The sequence below is a fragment of the Equus quagga genome, chromosome 8 (genome assembly GCF_021613505.1).
Source record: "Equus quagga isolate Etosha38 chromosome 8, UCLA_HA_Equagga_1.0, whole genome shotgun sequence".
Classification (NCBI taxonomy): Eukaryota; Metazoa; Chordata; class Mammalia; order Perissodactyla; family Equidae; genus Equus; species Equus quagga.
Window position 1 is genome coordinate 125,113,008 of NC_060274.1, and position 12,382 is coordinate 125,125,389.

General features: G+C 42.8%; 1 protein-coding gene across 1 annotated transcript in view; it reads left to right on the top strand.

The window, feature by feature from the left end:
* Window positions 1-12,382, top strand: part of CUL1 (cullin 1) — a 112,082-nt gene that overhangs the window by 641 nt on the left and 99,059 nt on the right. The window lies entirely within an intron of this gene.

The window sequence follows — 12,382 nt, forward strand, 5'->3', positions numbered from 1 at the left end:
GGGAGCAGGCGGGGAGGCGCGCAGGCATGCGAGTGCGGCGACCCGAGCGGACCGAGCCCCGGCGCCCGCCGAGCGCCCGTCTGTCGGGTCGGGCCTGCGTCGCGGCCTCGGCGCGCCCCCGGCCCTGCGCCCGGCGGGAGCGCGCGCTGACCCCGCAGGTACCCGGGCGCGCGGGGCGGGGGCGCCGGAAGCCCTCCTTCTCCCACCTGTGTGTGGGGGGTGTAACGCAGGCCTCAGTGGTGGTGGAGAGAGAGATGCTTAGTAACATTCCCTGAGACTCATCCCCGAAGTTAAGGGTTTTCTCTCTTTAGCGAGCTCTCTGCCAAAATTAGGATTCTCTTTTCCGATTGGAGCACTGTTGTTGCTTTTAGTTCGGAGTTGGGGTTAGTGGTTAAGTGTGCAAATACGGGATTGCATTTAATTTACTCAAGTATTTATTTGCTCTGTGTAATTGCCCTTCCTCTTAGTGGCATTAAAACAAAGTTAGGAGTGGAGTAAATTGATGACGCTGTTTCTGAAATACACTTATCGGAGTGACAGAAGAACTCAATTCATTTTACCGTAAGCCCTGAGCCTCTAGAACCTCAACATTTCTTAACACTCCGCAGAAGTGTGAATGCAGTTTTAAGTTGAACACTTCAAGTTGTGGCCGCTCCAGTCTCTACCTGATGCTCTGAAATCTTGCAGAGTTTATGGACTGTGTAGCAAAATAGGGAAAGTTGTTTAAAAAGCAAAACCAGTTATTTTGTTTAAAAAATATTCAGGTAGGAGATTTTCCTTGTTGAAGAAAGTTCTTGGCTATTAGAAAAATTTTTACTTGAAAGTTCTGCTTGTTGCTTTCTGTGGTCAGTCGAAATGGTTAACATCGCATTTCAAATTCCGAAGCATGCAAACACAAGACTGGCTTGCTTTAACTCTATTCTGCCCATTTTTGGAGGTAGAGAGAGCTCATTAAGTTTGAGAGGGGTGGCTGAATTACTCTCTAAAAATATTAAATTTTTTTTCTCCTTGGTGTCGTCTTTTAAAAACTATTTTGCTAAAAAGAAAAAAGCTTTAGATATACTAGGATTTTTTACCAACTTAAAATATCCTCCTTGTCTTAGAGCCACATGCTCGGGTCCTTCAGGCATGCCCCCGATTCCTAATGTCCACCCCCTCAGAGGACTGAGGGGCACACCAATGCCTGAGCTGATTCAGCAGTTCCCTTAGATGTTAGCCCCTAACACTCCTTTGTCTCTTACTGAATGTTATCTTCTAGAATAATTAACTTAGTCTTGATTGTCAGTACAGCCTTATTTCCCCGTACTTTTTAGGCTGTGAATTCCTTTAAGGTAAGAGATAGTCCTTGTTGATTTTTGCATCCCCAAAGTAGCATCGAACTTGGTCATGGGTACGTTGGTTGTTTTTTTGAATGAATAAATCTGGAATAATTCTAACTTATGCCCGATGTTTGACCACCTCTGATTTTGGCTACAGTAAACAGTCACTGCACTTAGCTGATGAAGAACACAGCCTTTGTTATGATGGTTATTCTAGCACCCCAGGATCTGTCACAGGGCCCCAACAGAAAAATGGCTGGGTTTTCTTTCACTATGGAAATCCAGGAAAGTGCAAAGAAAACGGTTGTGACACTTTAATTAGCTTTTTTCCCTCAAAGCTAGTTTGAAGGTGCAGATTTTTCAGATTTTTTTGTTTTTCTTGGAAACAAGCTTGAGGTCTTTCCCTCAGGGCACATACTGCAGCCTCCAGTGAAACCCTCGGTGGTAGAGCCTCTTCCCTGATGGAGACATACGGCAAACCCACCGTGGCACTAGAGTCTGATGTGACATCTCTTAGGGGAGCGATGGCTCTTGGGTCCTTGAGGGCCTTTTATCAGAAGTTCACTGCCAGTATACGCAGCAGACACAGTGTGCCTTTCTTTCAGCATGGAAAATTGAAATGAATATGCTTTAAGTGGAAGAATTATTTGCTATTCTTCAAATTAGAAATTAGGCCCGAAAAACTTGGGAATATGTTTGTGTTTTGTTCTCTGCTGTCTCAGCCCTCCGTAGGTTCCAGAGCCATGGCTGCCTTCAGCAGCTAGTCGATCTGGAATATAATGCCTGTTGGGGACCTTTGGCTTAATTTTGAACTTGTCTTTTCGATGTGACTGGACAAGAGAGTACTGTTTTCAAGGTACCAATTCTGGGTTCACCTTGCCCTTTTTTTTTTTTTTTTAAAGATTGGCACCTGAGCTAACAACTGTTGCCAATCTTTTTTTTTTTTTTTCTCCCCAAATCCCCCCAGGATGTGGTTGTATATTCTAGTTGTAGGTCCCTCTAGTTGTGGCATGTGGGACGCCACCTCAGTGTGGCCTGATGAGTGGTGCCATGTCCGCGCCCAGGATCTGAACCCGGCAGACCCTCGGCCACCGAAGCGGAGCGCGAGAACTTAACCACTTGGCCACGGGACCGGCCCCAGCCATGCTCTTTTTTTTGATATCTAGTAGTTTCTCAGTAAGGTGTGTTCTTTTGTTTGCTTTTCAAAACTGAGAAATGAACATTAAATGAAGAATAAACCAGATTTGTATAAAACCTTTAAGTTTCTTCTATTGCTGAGGACTTTAAGCTCCCTGTTTATAATATGTACATTTACTAATGCACACTATAAACAAAATTATGATGTTAATGATATCAAAATTTTTTTATTCAAACATATTTTCTAGCTTCTAAAAAAAGTCGTGTGTGTATTATTTATTCCCTTATTTTTGCTTAGTCGTAGAACATTTTGCTGGGGAGAGAAAACCTGGGGGTCTAGTTTGAGCTTAACGTTGCTGGGCCTGTATTTCTTCATTTGTAAAATGAGATGGTTTTTGTTTTGTTTTTTCTGAGGAAGATTAGCCCTGAGCTAACATCCGTGCCCATCTTCCTCTACTTTATATGTGGGACTCCTACCACAGCATGGTGTGCCAAGCGGTTCCATGTCTGCACCCAGGATCCAAACTGGCAAATCCTGGGCTGCCAAAGTGGAACGTGCGCACTTAACCGCTGCACCACTGGGCCGGCCCCGAGATGGTTTTTAATTGACACTGTTTGAGATTTCTTTAGGCCCTCAAAGTATGTGGATTCCTTGGGACTGTCATAGCTTTTAATACTAACAGCATTTGAAAAACCGTTCTCTAAAGGAAACTTCTATTCGTGTTTGAACAGGAGATTTGTGGAGCCTAAGTTTGATAGTCATCTGAATTTTTTCCCTTGGGAAACTTGGGTCAAGTAACGGGAATCACCTTGCTGGCTTCCAATCCACATTCCAGATCGCCTTAGCTCCGGTTCCCAGAATTCTCCCTGCCACCCTTTTGTCGGCTTTTGCTCATGCTTTCCCCTCTGCCTAGAGGACTGCGTCACCTTCTTGTCATCCGACAGACTCTTGCTCCTTTAAAACCCTCCACTCGGGCCCTCACCTCCCCCCATCCTGTCCCGTCCCAGGCCAGCCCTGCTTGGGATCCCGTGAGGCCCCGCCTGGGTCACTGTCCTAGAACTTCATCCTTTGACCGGACTTGGTGGTTTCTCCCGCTAGACAGACAGACTTTAGGCCCAGAAAATGTGATGTGCATGTGTCCCCTGGGCCTAGTACCCGACCCGGGTCAGCATTCATTTAAGTCCTCTTTTGTTCATGAACATCCTCCTGCCTGAAATCTTGACCAAGCCCCATGAAGTCTCGGTGCTATTGTTCGATCCGCCTTACAGCATATGGGTGAAGACACTGAGGCTTCGAGTGGTTAAGGCTGGGCCTGGTGGGTGTGCAGCCTAAAACAAGACAGGGACTCCAGAGCTCCATTTCAACCAGGTGCTCCCTAAGTGTTTGCTTTATATGAAGGTGGAAGAGGAGAAGAGATCGAAATGAAAATGCTTTAAGGATTGCTATCTGATCATCGATGATTATGACAGAATTCATTATGCAGAACTCTGGTTGACTACTAGGAATGAGCTTGTTCTGGTCTTTTAGTAGCTGGTGGACATTGAAGGAGAGTAATTTAGCACTGATGGGGTAGAAGTGAACACAGTAGAACTTTGGGACTATTGTTAAATTGGCCGTGATGTTGTGACTCACGGGCCTTGCAAAAATTTATAAAACCATTTTAAGTCTGTTCGTATCTCATAAGCTGCAATTTTTTAGAAGACCTGTGTCAGAAAGTACATTGGAAAACAGATTGTGTGAAATGTGTGCAGCCGTTTAAAATCTGTGTGCATAAAGTGTGTATGCACTGGTGAAAATGGTTGTAATTTTAGGCTGGTGAACTTGTGTCCTTTCTAAATATTTTTCAAAAAAGTTTTTTTTAAGAACCGAAAGATAATACAAATGATCTCAGGATGGAAACAGCCTCTCTGAGCGTAACACGGAAAGTAGGAACTGGAAAGGAAAAGGTTCGTTTGGTTACTTAGAGTAAAGGTCTCTATGTTAAGATGCCATAAACAGTTAAAAGACACATGGCAAACTGAGAAAACTATCATAACTTAAAAGCAGATTAACCTCCCTCACTATAAAAAGAGGGATTGTAAATAAACCAGTAAGATAAAGAGAACACCCCCCCCCCACGGAAAAAATGGGCAAACCGGTAATTTATAAAAAGAGCAGGAAACATGAAAATTTCAGCTTTACTAACAGTGCTCCTAGAAATGCAAATCAGCGAGATACTGTTTTTAAAAATTTTGGCATAGATTAAAAAATAAACTACTTCTGGTTGAGGGTATGGAAAAATGAGCCCACTCATACTTTGCTAGAAGGAGTATAATTTAGTGTGATTTTTCTGAGAGAAATATGTGACAAAAGCTTAGAAAATATGTATGTGTTTTGAAATAGCTAATCCACTTCTAAGAATTTAGTCTGAGAAAATATAAAAAATGATTACTAAGTATTTTGTCATGAGTACACTATTATTTAATGCCTCTTTTTAGAGCATTTATTCAGTTTTTTGCTATTAAGGATGATTATTTCAGCATTTTTAGACCTTTGCATTTCTGTAATTCTGTATTTAATGATTCATTGAGTATTAAATGACAAAGACAAACTAAAAAACAATATGTAATATCTAAAATTTTGGGTTTGGTGTTTAGTATATACATTTTAAAAAAAGCCAAAATGTTAATAGTGATTATCTCTGAGCATTGGAATTACGGGTTATTTTTCATTTAGTCTTTCTAGTGTTTTCTTCCTTCTGCTTTTCTGCAGTGCACATGTATTTGTAATACAGTGGATTAATTTGTAAAAACAAAACAGGACAGTGGGAGCAGTGGGACTGCTGCATGCTGCAGGCACTTGGGGGTTTGCTCCGCTCGCAGGACCCTGTCCAGGTATGTTGACGGGGGTACCTCGATGCCTTTCCATGGGCTGTTTCCTGAGGTCAGGGTTCACTCGCTCTAGTCTTCCATTCTTTCCCCCGTATCTTAATCCTTCAACCACTTCAGGTCCCCTTAAGTTTATGCCCCCCGTGAAACTATCTTAGTCTCATGAAACTCATTTGTGGTTTAGTATTTTATTAAATCCAACACTGGATTCTGTACTGGTGAGTTGTCTTCACAGTGGAGGTTTCCTTTTCTTAGCGATATTATGAACTTCCTATATCCTTTTTTGCTTATTTCATAACTTCTAGTCATAGTAGGTGCATTTTTCAATTGAATGTTTAAACCCATTGTCATGCTTAAGAATATAAATTTGCTAGAGGGGCTGGCCCCGTGGCCGAGTGGTTAAGTTCACGCGCTCCGCTGCAGGTGGCCCAGTGTTTGGTCAGTTCGAATCCTGGGTGCGGACATGGCACTGCTCATCAAACCACGCTGAGGCGCCGTCCCACATGCCACAACTAGAAGGACCCACAACTAAGAATACATAACTATGTACCGGGGGGCTTTGGGGAGAAAAAGGAAAAAAAATAAAATCTTTAAAAAAAAAAGAATATAAATTTGCTAGAAATTAGAAAAAAATTCTTTTGGCACACTTTATGCTATAGCTTGGAAAATTGAAAGGTTACAGTAACCTTTCAATTTAAGAAATGTATTGTAAGTGACACAAATTAGGAATACTGTTGGAATTATGAGAAAATAGGTACAGAGAAATGTGTCACCAAATGCCAGGAAAGAAATGCCTTTACTATGTGGAAATTAATTATGTACTAACTAAAATAGTTAAGTATGCCTGATAAGCATCCGAAGAAAGTCAGGATGTGGGAGAAAGGGCGGAGAACTCAGAGCTCCCTTCCTGCAGGGTGGAAGGAGGCCTGCTCTGGTCAGACTCGAAGGAAAGGTTTGAAATCTGGGTGAGGACCACTGACTTTTCAGTCCCGAGTGGAATCTCAGGATCAGAGCTCTAGGCTCGGCTTGCCTCCCCGAGCCCCAAGTGTATCTTTGGGAACTAGGAGACCGTCAGTTTAGGGGAGGGTGGAGAAGAAAAAAGTCCAAGAGTGGTTTCTTCTGACTTCTCCCATGTTAAAGATTTAAAATTCATCAAAGATTAACTTGCAAGTTCCTCTTACATGTAATGATACCACTATTTGTTCAGCACTTAGTGTGCGCAGAGACTGGGCTGAACCCAGGTTGCTGACTTCCAGGCTGCTCCCGCTTAGCTTTCTGCTTCTTGCGAGTGCCTCACTTGGACAGAAGTCTTTCCTCTGCTTTCCTGGGTGAAGGTAGACCTGGACACACGGAGCAGACATGTTTTACTAGTCAGTCATCAGATAGAGACCCCCGAAGTCAGAGAGTCTTCTGTTTGATGTGGTGATGAAAGTCTACCAGCAGAGACCCAAAAGACACAGAAGGGCAGGCTGAGGGGTGCTGAGGACACTTAGCCTGTGGGCGTTAGCTCTTCAGCGGTACCTTTGTAAATGTTCTGTGTGTGGATGACTTTGCCCTCTGCAGGGTTTTGTTGGTTGGTTTGCTTTTAATATCTGCTGTTGACTTGGTGCATTTCTGATGAAGCATATCACACTTGTAATCACTTTTGACATTATGAATCATTTGTTTGTTTTGGTCACAATTATTTTTATAATAAAGCAGCTCAGCTTTACCACTCCACATGTTACTGCATTTTCAGTATTTTTATTTATTTGTTTAGAGCACTATTTGCCTGTCTGTGTTCTGTGGCATGTAAGGTATGGGTGTGGGAGGGAAGATCTGTGAGTAAATAAATTTAGGAAATGCTAGGTTGTATATTGAGGGGAGTTTAATATGTTAATGTACGTTGTGTATCTTACAGGGGGCATATATCTTAGAGGGTTTATATTTGTATGTATGTATATATATATAGGGTGTACCCTTAACTTAATAATAGCCTTTGAGGGAAGAGGACCCTACTCCCATATTAAAGAACGTGTTTTGTCTTGTAGAACACGTACTGATTTTAGAATTATAGAATGTGAAGAATTACGTGCCTTGCAGTCAAGGCGTGGTATGTAGTAAGTCGCTGTGTTGGTTTTGTTCTGTCTTTGCTGAGGCACTGACTGCGTTGTGAACACTGGTGTTCTTTGGGGCAGGGTGGGGAGTGCCGCAGAGACCAGGATCCTAATGAGTACGGAGTTATAGGTGTGGTTGTCTAGAAACGATTTTTGTTTCACTTTATTTCTTGTCTAAATCTAAATCTTAAATGTTACTAGAGGAAGTAGCTAAAAAAATTGTTTGGTAAGCACATGAATCATCATTAATCCATAATCACTACTGAGGAATAACAAAGTCAGAGTATGCATCATTCACATTTTCTTGGAGTCATATGTTAAGTGTACTTATTAAACTTGGAAAATACTGGTTTATATCATTAACTTCAAAGATAATTCGAACTCTTCTCTTTCCTTCTTTAAGTCTAAACTGCCTGGGGGTTTTTTTGCTGAGGAAGATTCAGCCTGAGCTAACATCTGTGCCAATCCTCTTTTTGGTTGAGGAAGACTTGCCCTGAGCTGACATCTGTGCCAGTCTTCCTCTATTTTGTATGTGGGTCACTGCCACAGCATGGCCACCAATGAGTGGTGTAGGTCCACGCCCACGAACTGAAGCTGGGCCACCGAAGCGGACTGTGCCAAACTCAACCACTAGGCTATGGGGCCGGCCCATAAACTCCCTGGGTTTGAAAAGTATTTCAGTTGATTGAAAATCAGACTTGACTTCTTCTCTTTAATTTTCTTTTACAGTCTTTCCTGCTCTATTAAATTGGTTCTCCTGCATTTCTAGCTCTGTGGGGCCTGCCCAGTGGCGCAGCGGTTAAATTCACAGGTTCTGCTGCAGCAGCCTGGGGTCTGCCAGTTCAGATGCTGGGTGCGGACCCAGCACTGCTTGTGAAGCCACACTGTGGCAGGCATCCCATATAACAAAACAGAGGAAGATGGGCATGGATGTTAGCTCAGGGCCAGTCTTCCTCAGCAAAAAGAGGAGGATTGGTGGCAGATGTTAGCTCAGGGCTAAGCTTCCTCAAAACAAAAAAAAGAATGTATTCTACCTCTGTGGTTTCCAGAGTGTGACACTGTTCACATGAGATGTTAGGTTAAATTAGTTTGGGAAGCATAAGCAGGTCTGTTTTCTAGAGCGTTTGGGCCCCTTCAGGAGGGGATGTAACATGCAGCGATCTCCAAACTCCTGGGCCAGGTTGCCCTTCTTTTTTCTTGAACGATCTCTCAGCATTGCATCCTGTGGGGAATATTCTGCTCTTCTGGTTCTGTCTTCTCTTAATTGACGTTGAGGGGATATCTCTCTGACTTGATTCTCTGTTCTAGTTTGCTTTGCTGTGGGGTTTTTCACTTGTGTCTTGTCTGGAGCGGTTCTGCTGGTTTAGCTCGCTGACTTCAGCCGGCTCCCTTCAGTCCTTCTAACTGCCCTCAGGGCTTTTCCGTTAGGCTAACCTACCCTTCCATCTCACTTTGCCCCAGACTGATCTCTTTTGCTCCCTAAACCATATTCACCTTGTCTCTTTCTAGCATTATATCTGAAACTTCAGTTTTCCCCTCTTGTCTGTATTCAGTGAGCTATCAAATCTTGTTAGTTCTTCCATCAAAATGCTGTGTTCATACTTGCCTTTTTGGTTCTGTCACCAGCTTCATGTTGCCCTCAATCCTCATGCCTGGTGACACAGGCATCGCTTGTGTTCAGGATTTGTCGTGGCTCCTTGACTACGCAGTCCGTCTGGAGTCACCGTGATTTGGTGGACCGGGCTCTGCTCTCGGTCCTCGCCTGTCCTTCACCACACAATCCCATCACCTCCTGTTGAGCATCAAAAAACACTGCAAGCTGGGCTGTGTGCGTGACGCCAGCAGGCTGCGCTTCTCACTTAAGGGGCCGAGCGTGGGCTGCGGTTATTTGTCCTGTCCTGGTTCTCCAAGCTGGGAGTGTGATTTCTAGCAATAACATTTAACGAGATTTCAGTAAAGCAAACCAATTTAGGAAAGTCCTGTAAACATTGAGATTTTATCTATAATAAATTACAAATGTAGAAATTTTCTTGATACAGCTGATTTATAGGAAACATGTATGATTAAAGAATTCACAGATTATAACCAACAACAGTTTCCTTTTGAAAGTGTGGATGAGGTGTAAGATGTCTCTTTCTAGCAGTATTTATGATAGATAAATAGGGGAGGGTGTGTATGTAACTAGGACAGGAGATTCTCTTAACAGTTGTAGTGAAAAGTGATTGTAAAACACATTCCCATGACTCCCTTGGCAGCAGTGAATTGACTGCAGTTTTACATTTAAAAGATTTCTTTCCACAGTGCAGAGGAGGGTTTGTTTCCCCGACAGTCTACTGTGGATGAGTGAGTATAAGCGCTTACTCTGTGTGATCTGAACAAAAGTTGTCCTAAAATGTGCTGCTTTCTCTAGTTCATTCATTTCTACTTTGCAAAAGTTGATTTATTTGCAAAGTTTTGATGTGTAAATATTATTTTAGAAAATTGAATCGTGTTTGTGAAGCCCAAGCCCTCTAAAATGTCCTTGTGAGTTCTTGATACAAACCTATGGGGAAGATTTGGATTTTGTGATTTGGGTGTTCTTTTATTTATTTATTTATTTTTAGGAAGATTAGCCCTGAGCTAACTCCTCTTTTTGCTGAGGAAAACTGGCTCTAAGCTAACATCCATGCCCATCTTCCTCTATTTTATACATGGGACACCTGCCACAGCATGGCTTTCTACCAAGCAGTGCCATGTGCACACCCGGCATCCGAACTGGTGAACCCCGGGCCACTGCGAAGTGGAACATGCGCACTTAACCGCTGCGCCACTGGGCCGGCCCCTGGATGTTCTTTTAAAAAATATTAAGTATATTTTCAACTGGGAACATGTTTGATGGTTTTCAAAATAAGCTATTTGAACCATAATCTTGAAAACCTTGCTTGAGAAAAAACACAAGTTAATGAAGTAAATTACGTGAAATCAGAATGTTGACAGGCATTTCTGTGAAGCTTCCCCCACTAAACTTGAGTCTGACGGTAAAGACGATGGTGCTTCCCCAGTCACAGCTGGTGTATTGACAGAGATAGTAGCAGTCTTAATATGTAGGGTGTTCTTTATTCTTATTTGTGTATGGGTTTTAGTTACTGTAGAGGTGCACTGAGCTGCTTCTGTCTTCTGCCCCTAAACCGTAACCTAAAAAACCACCAATTTTATAGTGACTATAGAAGCAACTTGTGCAGACAAAGGGAAATTCACTACAAATTTTTGCAACTAAGAAGAAAGAAACACCTGGACTAGGAGCAGTTCAATAATAATAAAAAAAAAAAAACCCACAGAGGCCAGCCCGGTGGTATAGCGGTTGAGTTCATGTGCTCAGCTCCAGTAGCCCAGGGTTTGCCGGGTCCGATCCCAGGCGCAGACCCAGCACCACTCATCAAGCTGTGCTGTGGCAGTGTCCCATGTATAAAATAGAGGGAGATGGGCACGGAGGGTAGCTCAGGGCCAATCTTCCTCAGCAAAAAGAGGAGGATTGGCAGCAGATGTTAGCTCAGGGCTAATCTTCCTCAGAAAAGAAAACATACACATACACACACACACAAATGATAGAAGCTTAAATCTGTTTCAGAATCATCTTCTTAGGGGAAGCTGATATTACAGGTTTTACCCAATTTTTTTCTTTGTTATAGAGATGGCCAGATTGTTTTGAGTCAGAGTGGGGAGCAAGATTTTTTTTAAAAGCCCCCTTGCTGCCTCCAAAAGAACACCTCTTATTGCTGGTTATCATCACATGGCATATTTCATGAGCTCAGAGACAAACTCAAATAATTGATTGAGAGACTGCATTTAATCTAATCATTTAGCCTTGATTGATACAAAGCCCAGATTTAAATACAGTTTTGTGTATTATGTGTCTCCTCACATCCTTTCCCCACTATTTATAATGTCTGAAAATATTTCTGAATACTTGATGTTGTAGTAGCTAGTAAGGACATTTTCTTTCTTTCTTTCTTTCTTTCTTTTTTGTGGTGAGGAAGATTGGCCCTGAGCTAACATCTGTTGCCAATCTTCCTCTTTTTTTTCCCCTTCCCAAAGCCCCAGTACATAGTTCTAGGTCCTTCTAGCTCTTCTGTGTGGGATGCCGTCTCAGCATAGCTTGATGAGCAGAGCTAGGTCTGTGCCCAGGATCCAAACTGGTGAATCCCAGGCCGCTGAAGTGGAGTGTACAAACTGAACCACTATGTCACTGGGCTGGCCCCAGGACATTTTCAACATGATGCTTTTTACCAAGGGCAGTACTGCACATGTGCACAGAAGGGGGAGTGCAGCTCTCTGACAGGTGGACCCACAGGAGCGGTACAGTAGGTGGTGTCAGGCTCATTGTGACCCTGAGGATTCAGGACCATTGTCTGTGCACTGACAACATTTCACCTGATAGAGAGCACTTCATGATTTCTCTAGGAACCTTTAGGGTGAATAAATTGGCAAATGTATTCAAAACAAAGCAAAAAGTAAAAGCTCCAAATCAGATAAAGAGAGTGGTAGGGGGAGAACTGTTTATCGTCTTTGAACCAGTTTGTAGAGAAATGGGAAGTGTCTTTGAAAGTTCACTTAGCTGGGGAAAGTTGCTGATCAGAATTTTTGAACTTAGGGTTAATTTATTTGTATTAGTGGAAAGAAAAGTCGTGAAAAGGCTTGAAAACCTGGATTGGGTAAACGACTTCTTGTTCACTTAGTAATGTGGTAGCTTTCAAAATCGGCTTATTGAGTGGATGTTTTTTCAAGGCTTAGCACTCACCAACTACAGGACACACTGTCATCGCACATGTAGGAAATTTTGGAAATTAGTTGAACAGAATTGTGGGTACTGAGTTGAAACATTTAAACGAAAGTTACAGCATTTGTGGTGGAATAAGGCATCCTTCCGTGGAGCAGCCCTCGGGTGTGCTTCTCACCAGGAGATGGAGAGACTTGCCCCCGTGT